The following is a 21,170-nucleotide window of genomic DNA, read 5'->3' on the forward strand; positions in this document are numbered from 1 at the left end:
TGAGGTTCCGGAGACAAGAGAGTAGGCGGTGGTGCGCCTGGGGCGGGCTCTCCTGGCCTTGCCACCAATCCAGGGACCCTCCGGAGACGCGAGGGGCGGGGCTGACGTGGCGCGCCAAGGCTTAAACGTGCCGGTAGGTGGGCGTAGGGAGGAGTCCTAAGCGGAGGAGTGGTGAGTGACGGAGAATATTACCCAATTCCAGGAGGGGTTGGGCTGCCTGGACCAATAGGAAGTCCGTGAGGCGGGGCCTGGGACTGCAGCAAGTTCGGTTGCACGGAGACCGCAGCTGTTCCCTGTCAGCGGAGGCAGCGGCCGTAGAGGCAGCGGCGACGACTTGCAGCGCCTGGGAGGAGGTGAGTGTCCGCGGCGTTCTGCACCTTCCTCTTCCTGCGGCAGGTCGGAGCTGGTGGGCGTGCGCCGGCGCCAGGGACGCTTTTGTAAGGGTCGCGCGCGCAAAGGAGGCGCGGGCTTTGCGAGTGACGGCTGGAGGGGACGACTGCGGGCGGCGTGCAGCGCGACGCGACACGACACGACACGACACGACGTGCGCAGTCTCTCCTCCTCCAGCCGAGACCGGGCCGGCGCGGACCCGCCCCCTCCCTTATCCACACCCGGACCCCACCGCGAGGCGTCTAGGGCTAGATGCCGCGTGAGCATCCCTCCCGGGTGGGCGCCACCTCATCCCGCCCCTCTGGCTGCCACAGGCGCCCTTAGTCCTGCTCTCAGGCCCATTTTGCAGATGGAGAAACTGACGCACTGGGCCCTAAAATGCCTCGCGCCAGGTCCCTGAGGGTTCAAACCAAGACCAAGCTGACCCCATCTCACTGACTGTATGGAAGTTGTGGCAATGTAAGGCTGGCATTTTCCTTGTTCCAAGTGGCTGCACTCCGTCTCCCGTAGGATGCACTTGGTTCAGATGTAGAAGTGAACTTGAGATGCTTAGACACAATGATTCAAGACCCTTCAGTTAGGAGGTGCGGCTGGGTTCAGCCCATTATTTCTACAGCTTTTAGTGGTTTACAAAGTGCGTTTGGAAAGTGCCCTCCTGCGTCCGACTGGAAGCCTGATCCTTGAGGCCCTGTCCCGCTGGTTCCTCCCAGGGTGACTTGCCCTGTGTACTTTCAGCGAGTTGTTTTACCTTTGGAGAGCTCTTTCCTCATCTTACAGATGATGGAACTAGGCCAAGTCCCAAGGTCCCTGGCAGCTTTGAAATTCTTAAAAATCCGATTGCCTTTTCATTTTGTGAAAGGAGGAGCCCAGGGCTCATTATCCTCATTCTGCAGCTGAGAAAACTGAGGCTCTGATAAGTGCCAACACTTGCTAGATCGCAACTAGAGCCCTCAGACTCTCCCATGCTCCCTTACCCACTACCACCAGCAGCCCTGGCTGGCCTCCCGCCTGTCAATCTTTCCTTGTATGTGATGCAAATAATTAGGGGGTGGATATACTCAGCCTTCCTATTTACTTGCAGCTACAGCTTTCTGTTTTTCTTTTTATCTTAATGCTTCAACTTTTAAACTCATCATGTGCAGAGCCCTAGGCTAGGTGCTGAGGGGTTACGTAGGTGATGAGGTTAATCCTTGTTTTAGAACTGCTGACAAACTGGTTGGAGGAGAGAAAAATTAAACCTAAGAAGTCAGCATGCTACAGATGTTTGTAGAGAGCAGGTGAGAGCAAGGTATGGCCCAGAAGAGGAAGTGTGGTAGAGGCCTGCAAGCCAGGGCAGACCTCATGCTAAAGCGGGAGAGAAGGGGACTGGCCCCTGGGCTAAAAGGGCAGCCGTTGTGGGAGAGGTGAGTGGTGAACCTACTTTTGTGCCGCTGGCAGTGTAGCAGCAGTGATTGGATTTGAGCAACAAAGGTCTTATGGAAGAGGAGCAAGTTCCAAGCAATGAGAGCCTGCAAGTGGAAGGCTGAGGAAAACGAATGGGGAAAATAGTACTTCTCAGGGGGTATGAGAAATTGGTCATGGGAAGCGGCTGCTACAGGTGAGGGCACTAGGATTTACTAATGTGCGGGTAAATCGGGGAGGATTGGATCCAGGGGCAGCTGGGCGTTTGTTTGGGAACCAGCAGACCTGAGCCCCGGGTGTGTTCATTTGTGTTCTGCTAAGTTCTTTGAGAGCAGCAGTCCTTTTTTTTTTTTTTGTCTTTCTTTCTTTCTTTTTTTGCATGCTGGGGATTGAACCCGGGGTCCTGAGCATGGTGAACACCATACTCTGCCATTGAGTTACACCCTAAGCCAGCTCATCCCTCCATCCCCCACCCCTTTCTTTTTTGTGGAACTGGGAATTGAACCCAGGGTCCTGTCACTGAGCTCTTTTCTCAGCCCTTCAATCTCTCTCTCTACCTATCTACCTATCTATCTAGCATCTATACTTTATTTTATTTTGAGGCAGGGTCTAGAGTAGCTGGAATTACAGGTGTGTGCCACCATGCCCTACTCACTCTTTCTTTTATTTATTTTTTGGGGGGGGTATCAGAGATTGAACTCAGGGGCACTCAACCACTGAGACACATCCTCAGTCCTTTTTTGTATTTTATTTAGAACAGGGTCTCACTGAATTGTTTAGAGCCTCACCTTGCTGAGGCTGGCTTTGAACACATGATCCCCGGCCTTAGTCTCCTGAGCCACTGGGGTTATAGGCATATGCCATCCTGCCAGCTCACCCTTTGTTTCTTTTCTTTTTCTATTTTCTTTTTAATTTTTTTTTTTAGTTGTCGATAGGTAGCATGCCTTTTTTTATTTGTTAATTTTTATGTGGTGCTAAGGATTGAATCCAGTGCCTCACACATGCCAGGCAAGCGCTCTTGTCACTCAGCTATGGCCGCAGCCCAACCCTTTGTTTCTTAGTGGCTGCTCTGTCCCCTGCCCTTAGGGAAAGGGCTCTGTTCACTGTGGTTGGTCAATGTCTGTTGTTTTTTTAATTAATTGAGGCTGCCGTCCGAGGTGTCTCCAGTTTACCCCAGCGCCCCCTTCTGCACCTTCTGTCCTCTTCTGTCCCTGTTGAAGCCTGCTGCATCTTGGCTCACCTGTCTCTGTGCCACTGCTCCCCTCCAGTGGGTCCTCTGCCTCTGACAACCTCCATGTCCTATTCCTCCATTTCTCCGTATCACTCCCAGTACCCCATGTGCTGTGCTGTGTGGCTGTCCTCCCAACCCTGTGCATGGAGGTTCTGGGACCAGTGGCAGGGCTGGATCTCAGGTTCATGTCTCATTCCGTGTCACAGCTGTCTGTGTCTTCTTTGTATCCTCACAGTCTCTAACACAGGGCTGGGAACAACAGGGGTGCTTAGTAAAGTTTTGGATAAATTAGTAGAAAATGTCTTAAGCTGAGCATGGGTGAGGAGAGCAAGGTAGAAATTGGGGCACCCAGAAAGTAGTCATTAGGGACGGCTGCAATGACCAGCACCACGTGCGGAGACCAGTGAATCTGGGAGGGAGTCCCCTCTCTGGCCCTTTCCGGGTCCTCACCTGGGACTGTGTTTTTGTTGGAGGTGAGTGTGGACTTCTCTGGCTGCCTCCCAGTGGCAGCGTACTCTTTTTGGATGGGGCCCTGTTCTGCACGTCCCAGGCTTGCTCTGGGGCTAGTTTCTCCTCCAGAGGCGTCCTTTGAGAAGGGGGGCATTTTGCCTGCTCCCTTGCTGAAACCACCTCTGGGCCTGACTGATTGGATTCTCTCACTTAGCTGCCTTCTGGTATTTGCTGTGGACGCTTTGCCAGAGAACGAGGGCTTGATAGTAAAAGATGGAAAATAACCAAAGGAACAAGCCCTTTCCTCTTGCTTACTGAATGGGGAGCTTGTCTCATCTTGGCGTTCAGGACTAACCAACATGGTCCTTCTGTTGGGCTTTTTCATCCATTGACCCCATTGGTAACCTCTTCTGCCTGGGCCCCACCGTCAGACTATTCACTGACCCTCCAAACTCACTTCTTAGTGTCCCTCTTCTTGTTCCCAGTGACTTGATTTTTTTCAGGGCCTTTTACTCTTCAGTACTCAGGGCTTTCCTATATTAAGCCTGGCCAGATCTGTTCAGCTGGATGTGGATTCTTTCTTTTAATAACAAATCATTTGTAATGATAAGTAATGGTTTATTATCATTTGCTATTAATAATAGAGCCAAACTGTACGTGCTCTCACTATGTAGTGACAGGGGCCTTACTAAACCCCACATGTAGAGAGGTTAACTATCTTGCTCCAAGTCTCATGGCTGGGAAATGGCCTGGCTGGGGTTGGCCCTGGACTTGGAGACCTTCCTTGGGGACCTGAGTCTTCTGCTTTTGCCTTCTAAAGTTAGCCCCTAATAATGTGCGTTTGGGCACTTTTTGGCAGAGCTGGTATCTTCTGGCATAATTCCTTGTGAATGCATGCACTCCATAAATATTTTATTGAATTGAATGCCCCAAACATTAAATTTCAGCTTTGACATCATCTACCAAGGCAGCTGGTTTTCTGTGAACATATTCAATTCCTTGCTGGTGTGTGTCTCCAATTTGCTATTTATTGACCAGTGGCTTGAGCTGTCTGATGGATGTGGCCTTTGGAAAATAAGCAGTCTGTAAGCTCCAGAAAGTGGCCATGCACCACCTTTGGGCTCCCACGGCATGAATGTACTCTTCTTATGCAGGGCAGGGAGGGGCCTCTGCAGGAAAGGCTCTGAGGGAACAGTCTGGAAATAGGAGACACGTCTCAGATCACGTAAGACAGTTCTTCATTAGTGTCAAGTTGCATTGAGAGATAGGAAAACCAGAGCCCAGGAGTCAGGAGACAGGTAGCTCCTGAGGTTAGAGGCAGCTGCATAGAGAATGTGGGTGGGAAGAGGAAGCCCTTTAGATGAAACAATAACAGTTTCTGGAACTTCTTATTCTTGTGTAGTGGGGACCACACAAGGGTTTTTCTTAAATCCTGCTAGCGGTCCAGCCAGCGTCCGAGTGTAGCCATTGCGTGTGTTACGCATTGGTTACTCCTGTGAGCCCGTGAGGTAGGTATTGTTATTGTCCCTATTTTACAGAGGAGGAATCAGGCTGCAGGGTCACAGGAGTGGGTGGCAAGAAGCAAAGGGTGGGGACAGCTGGTCAATACCTGGTGTGCCCTCAGCCCCGTGCTGCTCTGGTGGCACCCATGGAGCCCCCAAGAGGAAGCAAGCTAGCAGATCTTCTCTCGGTTCTGAATCGCTATGTCTGGCCACTCCTAGGTTCTCCCAGGCGTGCCTGGAGAAGTGACAATAATACTTTTTCTTTTTCTTTAGATAGTGCCTGCTTCCTCGAGGGCTGACGGAACGCTGAGGGTAAGTCCTGTGCCTGAACCCAGGCCTGTGGGACGTGGCGGTGACTTCATTGGGAGCAGCTGGAGATGAGTCTTGTCATGTCACGTCTCAAGCTCAGTCAAGAAAAAAGACCACACTTTGATTTTTGAAAATCTCTATTTAAGCTTGGTCTTTCTGGGTTTCGTTGGTTTTCATAGGAAAGTGACATCTGTTTCCCTGCTGGCCCCAGTTGGCAGCTGGCCAGCCACAGCAGGAGGCCCCATTGCTGGAAGGGTGTGGTTTGGGAAGCTGGCAGGGGGAGGATGATGAGGCGCCTGATGACCCACAGGAAGCATCCCCAGGCAGGGCTGCCTCTGAGAAGAGCCGTTCTTCAGGGGTCACAGAGGGCGGGCAGCTGGGCACGGAGGGGCTCTGAGAAGCATGCAGCTGGGGCATGAGAGGTGGCTCTGCCAGCTAATTATAAAGATACTTGACACGTGTTCCCAGCCTCGGCCAACTACAGTGGCAAGGAGATGAAGTTGGACTTGTCCCTCTACTTAGTGCCAAGGCAGCACTGCCCTCCATCACCTGCCCTTTTAGGGTTTCCCCTAATGCTGATTTCCCTCTGATTGCAGGTGGCTGGGAGATCCAGTTGCATGTCCTCAGCCTAAATGCTAAGGCTGCCTGGCAGGGCTCCACTGAAACTCAGACCTGTCTCCTGCTGGTCTGCAAAAACAGTCCAGCTGGGCAGCCTGCTGGGCATTCCTCCCTGTGATCAGGACACTATGGTCAGGCAGCCTTCCCTTCCTCCCAAGGCAGGCTAGCTGCTCTTCCTGTGTTACAGCTAGGTGTCCTGGGGACTCTGTGGCTCTTCTTCCCCAGAGCTCATGCTCAGTGTGGAGTGGGGATTCCTTTGTACAGGAGCTTGTCTTGGTTTCCACCCTTTGTATTTTAGGGATTTTTCTCTGGGGGCCCTTCATGACCTAGGAGTCTGTCTCCTTTGAGATTTTCCACAGTCCTCTTGCCCTAGGCTTTGGGCTCGCACCAGCTGTTTTCCTCTCTACAATTGAGTTTGCTTAGAAAGTTGATGGAGAAAAGGCTGATGGGAATGCGATGGAAACCCTCCACCAGGTACCCACCACCTGTTCTCTCTGCTTGCTCTGTCCACTCGTTCTCAGTTGGTAGAGTTGGATGTCATCTACCTTGCTTGCATCCCGCAAGGAGAGGTGGGGGCGCTGAGTGAAGTACCTCTAAACCACCTGTCTTAAGGAGCTGAAGAAACTGAAGCCCAGAGAAGGCTGATGAGCAGAATCCAAGATGCTAACACTGTTGTTTTTAAGATTGTCATTTTTTTATTGATGTTTCTTTCAAATCCATCAGTTGGAAGGGAAAATTAGTCACCAAGAAGGGCCTTCTTCTCCCAGGTCATCTGATTTGTCAAAGCTCTTTGGGCTCATCAGTCCCCCAGGCCCAGCTGATTCCCTGGAGCTTTTCTTAGTTACTGTAACCAAGGCTCTGTCATCTCAGCTGGGGCTTCCCCCTCGCAGCTTTCTCCCTGGTGATCCTGGGGGGAGGTGGGTGCCTGCTGTTGCTGCTGTTGTTGAATACCATGTTGGGAGACCTCCCCAGGTCCTCCCAGCACCACCGCAGCCTGCAGTGCTTCTGTTACTTGCTTGTCCTGATTCTCTGCTGCCAAGGAGGGGCGGGCCTGGGGCATCACTAGCAGGTGGCTCCTTCTGGGGCAGCTTCTCTCCTGACCAACTTGAGACGCCGTGACATCCACACCGGCTGAGGCTGCGGAAAATTCTGTGACCTGGCTGTGCTGAGTCATGCTCGGTCTCTGAGGATATGTGTGTCACCTTTCTCCTGTCTGCCCATTGGTCAGCCCAGGATCTGGCCCGGCTGCAGTAACTAGCAATGGTATTGTGCTGCTCATTTCTTTATGCCAATGTGTTGGCCAGTGTGCTATTTATCAGTATAAAATTTATTAATAAATCATTAATGTTAGACCAGGATGCAAGAAAAGACCACTGACTCCAATTAAAATCAAATTAAAGCAAGCTTCTTATTTCGACCGGCCGGGCTGCCTTGCCCATCAAAATCGTGGGAGCCAAGGACAGCGGCGAGGCTTCTTTGTGGCCCAGTTTTATAGCCCAAAAAGTTAACAAAGGGGGGTTACAGATAACAACACTCTGAGGAGCATAACACAAGTTTACATTTTTGCTGGCCCCGGCAACAGAGGCATCAGAATTTATGGAGATCTTAGAGACTCAGAGAGGGTCGTTATCCGGCCAGGGAAGGCCAGAATTTATGAGGCGTCACTAAGGTTTAGGAAAGGGTTGTTATCTGGTCAGGGAAAACCGGACATGGGTGAGTTCAGGGCACGGGCAGGCATTCCAAGTAGGTTCAGAATTTGCAGTAATTTATAGTAAAGCCGAAATTATCTTTTCATGGTTTTGTGGCGAGATGCCCAATTTTAAGAAAAGATCAGGTTGGGTCTATCAATTAATAGCAAATATATTGTTTATTCTGGGAAACATTTCTCTCTTACAGATGAGAAAACTGAGATTCAGAGACTAAATGACTGGGTGAGGTTTTTTATTTTATTTTTTAAAAAAATTTTAGTTTTAGGTGGACACAGTATCTTTATTTTATTTTTATGAGGTTTGAGAATCAAACCCAGTGTCTCACGCATGCTAGGTGAGCGCGCTACCACTTGAACCACATCCCCAGCCCCGACTGGGTGAGTTTTGGGTGACCGTGAGTGGCATGTTTGGGTGAGATTCTGGATGCCATACCTCATCTCTACCCCTAGATGTTTGAGTACTGCAAAGTTTTTTTTTTTTTTTGAAGTTACTCAGATAGAAAAAAATATGTATTTTCAATTTGTTAAAGTTACAATTCAGAAATCTATCCAGCTCAGTGGTGGAGCACCTGCTGGGGGCCTGGGTTCCATCCCCAGCAAGGTAAAGAAATAAAACCTCAAAATTGAATTCTTTCTTTTAAGGTCTACACTTTTTAAAGTTTAGCTCTTAAATACAACAAAGTATAAATCTTTCTATTCTGTTTACAATTCTAGAAAGTTTTAACAATCACTCTGAAAGTGATTGATTAATGCTGGTCCCATTTGAAGACTTAATTAGATTCATTTGAAAATTTTAAATTGAATTTATAAATTATTCGTCTTATTTTAATTATTTTAATACTTCTTCCAATTATAGTTATAAATTACAGCTGGCCATGAGGGATGCATGATTAAAAAATTCCCCAATATTTAAATAATACTTGTAAATCTAATACATTAAGCTGATTCTTAAAGTTTTCATAAATGTACCTATTCCATTTTTAAAAATATTTTTTTAGTTATAGATGGACACAACATGTTTATTTTGTTTACTTATTTTTATATGGTGCTGAGGATTGAACCAAGTGTCTCACACATGTGCGAGGCAAGTGCTCAGCCACTGAGTACAACCTCAGCCCCCATTTTATATTTTATTTTAAAAATATCTTTACTGAGGTTTTATTGACATATAACTAGTAGCTCATATTTAAATCTTATGATTTCACAAGTTTTGACAAATTGTCCCTGTGAAACCATCAATACAGTCCAGACAAGCTGACACACCTGTCGTCTTTGGAATCTACCCCCCACCTTTGCTTCCACCTCCCTCAGGTAACCACTAATTACTTTCTGTTATTAAAGATGAGTTTGCATTTTCTGAGATTTTCCATAAAACCACTCCTACAGTTTGTGTTCTATTTTGTCTGCCTTCTTTCACTCCACATAATTATTTAAATTATGTCTAGTTGTTGCACATATCAAGAGTTCATTCTTTATATATTGCTGAGTAATTATTCTATGACATGGATATTATATCGTTTATCTTTTTTTTTTTTTGAGAATTTTAATATTTATTTTTTAGTATTTGGTGGACACAACATCTTTGTTTGTATGTGGTGCTGAGGATCGAACCTGGGCCACACGCATACCAGGCGAGCGCTACCACTTGAGCCACATCCCCAGCCCCTATATCGTTTATCTATTCACTTGTCATTGGTCATCTCACTGGCTTCCAGTTTTTGACAATTGCAAATAAAACTGTTGTGAAGGTTTTTGCATTTCCTTTTGTCTTGGGCAAATGCCTAGGAGGGGCGTGGTTGGACACACAGTAGTTGCATGTGTAACTTTCCATGTTGAACCCCTCTTAGGTGGTTGTACTATTTAATATTCCCACCAGCAGTGAATGAGAGTTCTAATTCCTCCCATCCTCCCCAGCACTGGGGGTAGTCAGACTTTATAATTTTAGCCATTTAAAAAGGCATAGGTCTTGGCATGGTGGCACACGCATGTAATCCCAGTGATTTGAGAGGCTAAAGCAAGAGGATCACAAATTCAAAGTCAGCTTCTGTACCTTAGCGAGTTAAGGTTGCCTTGAGCAATCTGGTGAGATCCTGTCTCAATAAAAAAATTTAAAAAGGCTGGGAATGTTGTTCAGTGGTTAGATGCCCCTGAGTTCAGTCCCTGGTACCAAAAATAAAAAGGCCTATAGTGGTGTCTCATTGTGGTTTGAATTCCCCTAATGACGCTGAGCATCTTTTCATGTGCTTGTCCTCTGCCAATACTGATTTTAAACCTAGTAAATTCCTACCTAAAATCATAAGTCTAAACAAATTACTTCGTTTATTTTAATTGGAGCCTTGAGGCTGACTTGTTACTTGAAACAGACCAAATTAAATGTTAAGGTACATAAAGTAATGGATAGCACAGATTCTCTCTTTCCAGTACTTGGGATTGAACTCAGGGCCTCAGGCTGAGCACGTGCCCTGTCACTGAGCTGCACCCCTAGCCTAACTCCCAGATTTCTTAACAAAAAATTTATAAATACATGTTTTTTTTTTATTTTGTTTAGCATATCTACAGTTAATCTTACATCTTCCTGGAATTAAAGAAGCTTACTTAATAAGGAAATTATTGCATGATTTCGAACTGTAGTACACTACTTTCCTAAGATTTTTGGGATTTCTTTCTCAACTGGATGACATTTGCATTATAATCCAAGAGAACCATTGGCCTTGGAATCTGCCTGCCAGGCAGAGCCCTGATTCATTGCCTCTAAATGGGTTTGGCCTCACAGTACAGGAGCCCTACATAGAGGAGTCCACATTGCCCAATCTCTTCTCATGTAGCTGCAGTTCTCTGCCTGGGGAGCTACGCCAGGAGACTGGATTCAGACAAACTGTTTAAGGCTTCATTTCTTATGCACTATGATCACAAAATAGATTTTGAATACATTATAAGAAGAACTTGGATTCTGAACATTGTGATTGGTCTGACCAGGGACTCGTTGTAAAAACCATACTTGTGACCCTGCAGCACTAGAATTCAAGTTTCAGTTTTCAGGGTCAGGTCTGGCATTTCCCCCTGTTCAAGTCAAGTTAGAAAGGGAGTCTGGAAATGAAGATTTCTTGTTTTCTGGTTAGGCTTGGTTACCAGGAAATCCTGGCAGCTGGACCCAGCGCCTTCTTTTTCCTGTTCTCCCTGTCATCCTTCTGCAAATGGTGAGGCCTCTGGCCTGTCCCGGACTTCCCCGTGGAGAGCCACCAGTGTCCCTTGCAGAGGTTAGTGCCACTAAGTTGTTTTTGGAGATTGGGTCTGGATGATAAAGAGATGTGGAATTGCATTCCTGTCCTGGCCACTGGCTTGGCCCCAGGAAGCGGTGGGTGATGAGTGCATCATGACGTCTCATCTCTCCCTTGATGTCTGATGCCTACGTGGCCCCATGTGAGTGGGAGAGGAGGCCTGTGCAGCTTCAGGAAAAGGACACTGGAGTGGAGGAGGCATTGACAGGATGCTGTGTGAAATTCTCACTCTGCAGGAGTCTCCCCCTTCAGATTTTTAAAAAATTGTGATAATATACACTGTCCATTTTGGTGGTATAAGAAAAATTCTTAGGCATCACCAGACTGGGTGTCTTGTGAGGACCATTCTTTCTAGATGGTGACTTCTTGCAGCTCTTCACATGGTGGAAGGGACAAGGCAGATCCCTTCAACCTTCTTTTGTTGTCCCATTCTGTGTGGGTGGGCCCCATGACTTAATCTCCTCCTCAGGACTTGGCCTCTTAATACTGCTGCACTGGGAGGGATTAGGTTTCAGTGGGAATTTTGGGAGGACGCCAGCATTCAGACCATACCATACACACAGAATAAAATTTACTGTCTTATCCATTTTAAGGGCAGTTTTCAGTGGTATTAAACACATTCTTCTGTACAACCGTCTCCACCCTTCCTCTCTCCAAAACTCTCTTGGTCTTGCAAAACTGAAACTCTCCAGCCACTAAACAGCAAGTCCCCCTTCCCCACCCACCTTATCTGCAGGCAACCATGGTTCTGCCTCTAGATTTTGACTCCTCTAGGTACCATCTCATATAAGTCAGACCATACAGTGTTGTTTTAGTTAGCTTTTTTGTTAGTGTAACCAAATCACCTGATGAGAACCACTCAAAAGGGGGGAAAGCTTATTTGGGGCTCAGGGTTTCAGAAGTCTCTGTCCGTCCCTAGTTGACTGACTCCATCGCTCTGGGCCAAGGTGAGGCAGCACCTCATGGGGGAAGGGCATGGCAGAGGGAAGCTGCTCCCCTCCTGGCAGCCAAGAAGCAGAGAGTGGGGGTGTGCAGGGAAGATGCACCCTTCCAGGGCACGCCCTCAGTGACTTACCTCCTCCAGCCCACAGTGACCACCCAGTCAATCCATTCAAACTAGGGTGGACCGATTAGGTTATCGCTCTCATGATCATTTCACCTCTGAGTTCCTGAATTAACAGGAGCTTTTGGGAAATACCTCATATCTAAACTGTAACAAGTATTTCTCTTTTTGTGATTGGCTTATTTCACTTAGAATAATGTGCTCAGAGTCCATTCATGTTGAAGCCTGTATCAGCATCTCCTTCCTTTTAAAGGCTGAGTAATATTCCAATTGTATGAATTGGACATATCTGCTCATCTATTGATGGACACTTGGGGTCCTTCCACATTTAGTGATTACAAATAATGCCACTATGAATATGATTGCTCAAATATCTCTTTGAATCCTGTTTTCCTTTCCTTTGGGTCTAGATACCCAGAGGTGGAATTGCTATCATGTGACAATTTTATTTTTAATATTTTTGAGGAACCCCCATGCTGTTTTCCATAGTAGCTTTATCATGGCATTCCCACCAGCGGTGCACAAGGGCCCGTTTCTCCTCATGCTCACCGACATTTGTTATTGTCTGCTTTTTTTTGACAGCAGCCATCCCCATGGGAGTGAGGTGTTGTCAGTATACTTTTGATTTGCTTTTCCTTAATGATTAGTGATTGGGAGAATGGCAAGTCCGGTGGTCCATTTTCAGAATACCGCATTTAGCCTTAAATGTAAAATTACTGGGGATGAAAGCATAGCATGTAGAGGGGAAATAGAGCAGAGTAGAAAGTTACAAGCAGTTAACTCACAATAGCACTATAGCCTGTGGATATGGCAGATCCCCTCTGGGCACCTGAGCTGCCCTTGACACACAGGAAGTGGGGGAGGGGCCTCCTGACCCACAGGTAAACTGCGAATATGCCAAGATGCTCTCACCCCAAGAAGGCCTTCTGCCACAAGAGAACAAAGGGAGTGAGGACAACTGAAGGTGCTTTCCTTCAAACTCCCAACAGGAGACAGCAAAGCTCCCATAGTACTCATCCAGTAGAAACCAGGGGGTTACCTTGCACACCAGGGACAGGATGCTGCTTGCTCCCTCAGGCACCCGATTCTTGCAAGACCATCATTAAAATCCTCATTTTCTATGTACCTGGTCTTTGTCTCTCATGTCCATTCTTTGAGTTTGGGCAGGTGAGCATGTTTCTCACAGTGATTTTAAGCATCTTTTTATGTGTTTATTGGCTATTTATATGGAAAAATATTCATTCAGATCTTTTGGCCATTTGGAATCGGGTATTTGTGTTGTCTTGAGTTTTAGCAGTCATCCATATATTCTGCATGGTGATCTCTTGTCTGATGGATGGTTTATGAAGTTTTTTCCTATTCTGTGGATTGCCTTTTTACCCACTTAATGGAGCTGCCCGCCCGCTGGTCTTCCAGTGCTGGGGTGGAATCTGATTTGTCTGTCTTTGCTCTGGTTGCCTCTTTGCCTTTGGTGTCGTGTCTGTGAAATCATTATCAAATCCAATGTCATATAGTTTTTCACCTGTACAGTCGTTCCCCTTATCCAAGGTTTTGCCGCTCCTTCATAATAATGGTAAAACTGGCAACATCATCAAAACCAGATTTTTCAGAGCTCTGGAAATCAACCAAAGGCTTACAACAATCCAAGATACATTTCACAGGAAAAGGGACTGAAAAAATTACTCATGTTTTAAGCCAAAAATTATGAAGCCCACAAAGAAACAAGAAACAAGAAAAGTATGAATCATATGTAGGAAAAGAAGTAAGCCATAAAACTGTTCCTGACGAAGCCCAGATGTTGGACTTTATAGGCAGAGACTTACATCATCTATTTCAGATATGTCTACAGAACTAAAAGAAAATGTGACCACAAAGCCTGACCAAATAGTGATTATCAATAAGTAATAGATGTGGCAAAGGATGAAGCAGATATCCTGGAGCTGAAAAGTGTAACAACTAAAGTGAAAAATTCAATAGAGGTGCTAAGTAGCAGAAAGATGAATCAACAAAGTCGAGGATAGGCAAATTGAGATGATTCAGTCAGAGGATCGGAAAGAAAAAAGAATGAAGGAAAATGAACAGAGTCTCAGAGACCTGTGGAGTACTATCAAGTGAATCAGCACCTGCGTGATGGGAGTTGTAGCAGAAGATGAGAGAAAGGGCCAGAAAGAATACTTGAAGAAATGATAGCCAGAAACTTCTCACACTTGATGCAAAACAAGAATTGGTCCATCCAAGAAGCTCAGTGAACTCCATCTGGGATAAATTCAAAGAGATCCATAGTTAGATCCATCACTGTTAGACTGGAAAGGCAGAGAACCTTGAAACAATAAGAGATAAGCAACTCATTGTGTACAGGGATCTTCAATAAATTTAATAGCTCATTTCTTCTCAAAGCATGGGGGCCTGAGGGCAGGGGAGGAGCACAAATGCCAGGTGAGGCAAACCTTTGACTGGAACCTGATCTCTTCCATCTTCAGGGATAATTTATCAGTTTTATCCCTCTCTCTCTCTCTCTCTCTCTCTCTCTCTCTCTCTCTCTCTCTCTCTCTCTCTCGTTTGTTTTGTTTTGCAATACTAGGGATTGAACTCGGGGCAATTACTGCTGAGCTACATCTGAAGTTTTTTTTTTTATTTTTATTTTGAGACAGGATCTTGCTAAGTTGCTGAGGGTCTCACTAAGTTGCAGAGGCTGGTCTTGGACTTGTGATCCTCTTGTCTCAGCCTCCTGCCTCCTGAGTTGCTAGGATGATTATAGGAATGAGTCAACTGTGCCCAGCAGTTTAATCTCTAAAAAACAATTAGTCAAATTCCTTTTATTCTTGACCTGTAGAAAGTCTGCCTTTTACCAAGTTCCCCTCCAGGTATCTCAGAAGTACCCAATGGATGTTTATGTGTTCCACCAAACATGGAACACAGTAAGAAGTCTGTCTCTCTATATTTGTGCATATAGGCATCTATACATACACATAAATTGAACCCAGGGCCTCACACATGCTGGGCAAGCACTCTACCATTAAGTGCTGTTATCCTGCCCCCATATCCCAACATCTTTGTTAAGTGAATGAAATCTATCTGTGGCTTGTTTCCTTAGCCACGTGTCTAATCTCTGTGACAGACCTGAGATTCAGAGAGATCAGTAACTCACTCTGCTTCACTAGGAAGAGACTCTCAAAACATAAAATTACAAAAGTTAGTTTAAAAATCTTAATTGGTTTTATTTTCGATTAATAAACTGGGCAACACTGTGAGTGAGGCACAGGAGGTTGGTTTTATAGACAGAAAAGGGCTGAAGAAAATAGAATCAAAAACCAAAAAGCAGCTTGTTCGGGGCTGGAGCAGCAGCTCAGAGTGCTTACCTTGCATGTATGAGGCACTGGGTTTGATCCTTAGCACCGTATAAAAAAATAAAATGAAAGCATGATGTCCATCTACAACTATAATTTTTTTTTTTTTTTTTTCAAAAAGCAGTGTGGGGGCTGGGGTTGTGGCTCAGCAGTAGAGTGCTCGCCTAGCATGTGTGAGAGGCTCTGGGTTCCATCCGCAGCACCACATAGAAATAAATAAATAAAATTAAGATATATATATATATATATATATATATATATATATAAAAGGAATACAGCATTCATAAAAAAAAAAAAAGCAGCGTGGTAATTTCAGTTTCCCTTGTAAGGTGGGGACAGGAGACAGAACAATAGAAAAATAACTGGTTAACATCAGGTTACTAAAGATGAGGCAAAGGGAGCTTCATTTTCATACCTGTTGAAAGTGTCCTGTTGGGAAATTTGGCTTTTGTGTCTCTAATTCTGACTTTTCATTGGATCAGATAAGCAGCTGAGTTTCAGGTTGGTGAAACTTCAATGTGATTGATTCCATTTTGATTTTAGTCTGGTCTGTTTGGGCCCAGTTCAGAAACTTAGTCCAGAACAATGTCCCTGTAAGTTTTACTAACAAGTCAGAGCCAAGGTTGGAGAGAAGGAATCCTGATTTCTGTCCTGGGGTTCTTAGAATGCGCTTCTGTTCAACAGGGTGTTAGACCGTGTCACAGAGTATCCTGGTCCCCAGGGCTGCAAAGCCAACCTGAAACTCCTTTCCTTCTTGATTGACTGATGGGTGTTGGCCTCTTCTGGGAGCCTCCACAGTCACCTGGGAGTTGCCTCCTCTTAGCCGCGCAGCTCTCCCTGCTGTTACCCAGGCTGTTTCCTTGAAGACTTAGATTTTCTTTGGCCTCCCTGGTTTCTCACTGCCCTGGTCAGCTGGTTGCACAATAGCTATTTGTATTTCTGCTAACCTGAGCTGTCTTTCCATCCGTTCATTTGTGATCTTTTTCTTTTTTGTTTCTGCAGGTCTGGGGAGGCACCAAGGGCCTTGCCCTACATCCCTATCCCTTTTGAAATTTAATTTGAGACAGGGCCTTGATAAATTGCTGAGGCTGGCCTCGAACTTGCCATCCTCCTGCCTTAGCCTACTGAATAGCTGGGATTATAGGATTGCACCACTGAGGCTGACCCCATTCGGATATTCTCAAATGCCAATTACAATACCTGGCAGAATAAATTCCCCATGATCCAATCTGAGTCTTCTCAGTGAGCTGAGTGGTTTTCAAGGAGGACAGCGGGCATTTCTGTCTAGTATTCCAGGAAATTGTTCTTTCCTCAAGTATCTGCTGTGCCCTTGTGGTGAACCCAGCTCTCGACTGGATGCTGTAAGGCCACTAGGACCTGGTACCAGCTTTTGCCCTTGGTCACTTTCCTGTGACTGGGGCAAAATACAAGCTTGTTCAAATATCGACTAGTTAATATACGACAGTAGTCCTGTCAATTGAGTGCAGTGTCTGGGCAGGTGAGATGCTAAGTGCACAAACACTGGATTAGCAGGGAAGGGCATAGTGGTAGTTGAGGTCAGGGGCACTGGAGCCAGGTGGACAGGATGGAGTTCAGGTTTAGCCATTACCAGCCTGTCACCTCTGACAGGTTCCTTAGTCTCTTTGATCCTTGTTTTTTTTTTTTGTTTGTTTGTTTTTTTCATCTTTAAAAGAGGGACAATGAGATATTCTCTATGGGGCTGTTGGGGAGATCAAATGAGATAACTCACAGGAGTGGCAGAATGTCATGCTGGCACCTCGTGGGCACATCCTGCTGGTGGTCTTGTTCACAGCACTACTGGAGGACAATCACAGAGGAACTCTTGTGAGGTAAAATAGGAATCCAAAGACCTGCAGGATGAGGGGCTGTATCTTCATCAGGATGATTCGGGAGAGACCTCTTGGAAGCACCTGCCCTTGAATGGTCTCCTCTGGGCCAGTGGGAGGAGGGGCAGATGCTTTGTACCCTGGGCAGAGTCATGTGATGAGAAAAGCCAGGCATGGGAAGTGTGGTGCCCCAGCATTGCTGGCCTGGGAGGGTGTTGGAGCCCCCAGTGGGAGGAGATCTGCCCCTGCTTTGCCCGCTGATGCACACAGGGACTGGCCCTCTGGAGCCCTGGTAGGTGTGGATGCTGCTGGGGATCGGGTACCTGGTCAGAGCTGTGTGGGGACTACAGATGATAAGAAGCCCCTGAAGGGCTGGAGCTGGGGACCACCCAGCAGTGAATGGGGTTTTGGAAACCTTCTGGCAGCAGTGTGCAGGCTGACCAGGGGTGGGGGGAGTCAGGAGGTAGGGCGGGGACCAGCGCATTGTGGAGTAACCCCACTGGTGTGGAGTGGCAAGTGGTTGCAGCAGAAGGGAGAAGCAAAGACAAATGTCACAGAGAAAAGTTGTCGTGTGGGAGTGGAGGAGGAATTGAGAAGCTCTGTTTGATCGTCTTCATCTTGAAGTGCAATGCTGGAAAAGGGACCCCTGTGAGGCTGAAGGAAGCTGACCCCAGGGCTGTGGTCTGGGGGAAGATGGAGGGGTAAGTAAAAAGAGGAAATGAGGACGGGCGGAAGATGGGCTACTAAGCACATTCCGTCAGAAAACCGAGTCAGCAATCAGCCCTGAGCACCGACTTGGGGAAAAAATATTATCCCGAGAGAGAGAGAACCACCTGGAAGAATGCACAGGCTCTGGGGCTGAGTGCCTCCAGTTCTTGCCTTGTTTCTGGTGAGACAACGTGGTCAGTGTGAGCCTCCCACTGCCCAGGGAGTCTGGGCTGGCAGGGCTAAGGCGCCTGGCAGGGCTGATCACGGGGAAATGCCTTTCTTCTGGTTGCATGGAGCTCTTGCTGTGCGTGCCTTGGCAAATGGACTGAGCAAAAGAGCAAGCGTGTGGTGTGGACTTGAGAGGGGCATGTGTGGTGGGGGAGGCCTCCTCCTAGCATAAACGTGAACTCAACAACCCTCACTTCTATTTTTCTCCCAAATGCTTCTTGATTTTCATGGCTCCTGTGCTGGAACTTCAGAATGGGGTTTGAACACCACACCAGTGTGGTCACTTCAGCAGAAAAGACAGGTAGGGCATCTGCTGCCAAGGGAAGCACTTTGAGACTAAAGTCATAAGACAGGGATGGTATGCTTTGCCCTCCAGGAAAAGCTGTGTCAGCAGGGTGCAGTGGTGCTTATAATTCCAGTAACTGGGGAGGCTGAGGCAGGAGGATGGCAAGTTCGAAGCCAGCCTTAGCAACTTAGCTAGACCTTGTTTCAAAATTGGAAAAAAGAAAAAGTGGGGAGGGGGTGTAGGAGTGTAGCTCAGTGGTAAAGCCCCCTGGGTTCGATCCCCAGTAAGGGGCGTGTGTGCATGTGCGCGGGGTTGGTGGGCCTGTGTTCTGTATCCGCCTTTGTTCAGCTTGGAGCCACTTTTCCTTTCCTGTCTCCCTTCTCCAGCTTAAGGAGGCTTTGCCCCCTCCAGGGAACCAGGCTAAGGGCATTTTGGGGGAAAGGGCAAATGTAACCATTCCTAGCAGATTTATGGCCCTAAAGGAACATTTCAGCTGACTCAGATTTTTGTTCCAGATCAGCCAGCCCAGCAGAGCCCCAGTCCGGTCATTGTTGAAGTCCATCCTCAGGGCCTTCGAGGGACCCTGGGCTTGGGTGGGCTGGAGTGCTGCCTGCCAATGCCGTCGCCTGGCACACTGACCACAGGCCTGGGGAGGCAAAGGGACCTCGGGGAGACCCAGGCCGCTGCTTCAGAGGTGCTACCTTTGAACCTAGGAGAGTCTGGTAGTGGGTTATTAAGTGGCAACCCAAAGGGTTAGTGTTTAACTTTCCTTTTTTTAAAAAAAGTTACTCGTTTTGCCCAGTAACACTTGCTAGTGTCTGGTACAGACATGGAGATGGATGAGGCCCCTTTCCTCCCCTCACTGCCGGGGGCCAGCTCCCTGCCCCAGGTGCTGCCTCTGGTTCAATGAGCTTGAGCTTGTTTATCCTTCTGGAAGACAGTGGGTCCCTTTAAATAGAAATAGAGGGGTGTCCTCTTTCCTTCCTGCACCCTCTTTGTCTTCCTGTCCTCTCTGGCCTGCCCTTTGCACCTGGAACTTGGTGAGTTCAGTCCTGCTGCAATTTTTAGCAGCTGTGTGGCATTCCACAGGGTTTTTTTTTTTCTTTTTGCTATTTGTTTGTTTTTGCAAAATACATCTCACGGAAAACATTGAAAGCATGAATACATTAGAACCATCTAACAAAGGGGAAATTTATGTTCCCCATGTCCCCTCCCCAGTGGAAGCTCACTCACTCCACAGCTATTCTGACTTGATTAATTGATTTCTCCTGATGTGCTTCATGGTTTTCCACCTATGACCCATCTCGAAATAATTTATTAGTTATTTTTGCTCTTTTTTTTTGATATTTATTTTTTAGTTTTCGGTGGACACAACATCTTTGTTTGTATGTGGTGCTGAGGATCGAACCCAGCGCCCCATGCATGTCAGGCGAGCGTGCTACTGCTTAAGCCACATCCCCAGCCCTTAATTTTGCTCTTTTTGGATTTCCTAGACATGGGACCACTCTGCTGAGTTCTGTGACTTCACGTTCCAGTGGAGACTTGCCCTCGAGGGCACCGTAGCCCCGTTCATTTTCACTGCCGTGGAGCACACCTGCGCGCCCGGTGTGTTTAGCCTTCCTCTTGCTGAGAAGCCTGCGGCTTTCATCTTGACTCTTGGGAAGGAATGACTGGGAACATTCTTGGCCATGGCTCCTGGCGCACGTGAGCATGCGTTTCTCCAAGGTGTAAGCCGAGTGTGGAATCGCTGGCACTTCTGGCTCCTCCAGGTTCTGCCAGACTCTCTTCCCATGTGGCTGTACTCTTCTTGCACTGGCAATACAAGCATTGAGTGTTTTTGGGTCACTCGGGTGGGAATCTGGACTGAAAGTCTGTAGTAGGCAGTCTTGTGATCACGACTTCTTGGGGTGAGTTTTTTCTTTGTTTACCCATCTGCTCAGTGATAAAGATCAATTCAGTTGATTTTTCTTACAGGTAGTTTTCTGGGATGGGAGGAGATAGATCAGGTTTCTTTCTGGTTCACTTACCAGAGGTCTCAGATTCCACTGGTGTAAGATCTCCTTAGATTTTTACCTTGGGCTCTGGGCTGGGCCCCTGTGCCCTTTAAGGCTTTGAAAGCTGATTCAGTCTTGCCTGGTTCTGTAAATTCCCTCAGAATAAAAAATCATTTTTTTATGCTTCCTTACCTCTCTGGGGGTGTTGGTTAGCTTTTCCACACTGATAAAATACCAGAGAAAAACAGAGGAGGAGAGATTTCTTTGGTCTCACTGTTTCAGAGGCTTCAGTCCATGTTGGGTTGGATCCCTGGCTTCTGGGCCTATGGTGGGGCCGCACATCATGGTGGAAGGGTCTGGTGGGGCAAAGCTGCTCTCCTCGCAGCAGCTGGGAAGCAGAGGTTGTGGTGGGGAGCCAGGGAGCAGGGCCTCCAAGGTTCCCTCCAGCTTCCGATTGTCCATTGCACCATGAACCCTTCAGTGGATTCATCCACCTGTCAAAGCCCTTGTCACCCAGTCACTTCCCAGCAGCCCTGCCTTCGAACACTGCTGCGAGGGCACCAGGCCCTCAGCACATGAGCCTCTGGGGGACGTCCCCGGTCCAAGCTATAATAATTGGGCTTCTGCTTCCTCTTAGATTTTGGCCTGAGTGTTCCTTAAGTTTTGCCAACTTGTGTGTGTGTATGTGTGTGTACACATTGTTTATTTATTTATGCATACACATGGTTTATCCAGTATTTTTAGATATTTTCATGGGAGGGGTGGGTGGTCATGTGTATTTTGCCCAGTTGGAAAACTCACTTCCCTTCC

The 21,170-nt window shown here is 47.1% G+C and overlaps 1 protein-coding gene across 1 annotated transcript in view; it reads left to right on the forward strand.

Moving 5' to 3' along the window:
- The first annotated feature begins 253 nt into the window (after positions 1-253).
- The window catches only part of Pc (pyruvate carboxylase), a 105,317-nt gene continuing 84,400 nt past the window's right edge, over positions 254-21,170 (forward strand). Inside the window, exons 1-2 of the mRNA XM_046445128.2 lie at positions 254-353; positions 5,248-5,286. The gene's annotated coding sequence lies outside the window, so the exon portion shown is untranslated. The remainder of the gene's footprint in view (positions 354-5,247; positions 5,287-21,170) is intronic.

Source organism: Marmota monax, unplaced genomic scaffold (assembly GCF_021218885.2).
Source record: "Marmota monax isolate L192 unplaced genomic scaffold, Marmota_monax_Labrador192_F-V1.1 WCK01_AAM20220418_F8-fsc00038, whole genome shotgun sequence".
Lineage (NCBI taxonomy): Eukaryota > Metazoa > Chordata > Mammalia > Rodentia > Sciuridae > Marmota > Marmota monax.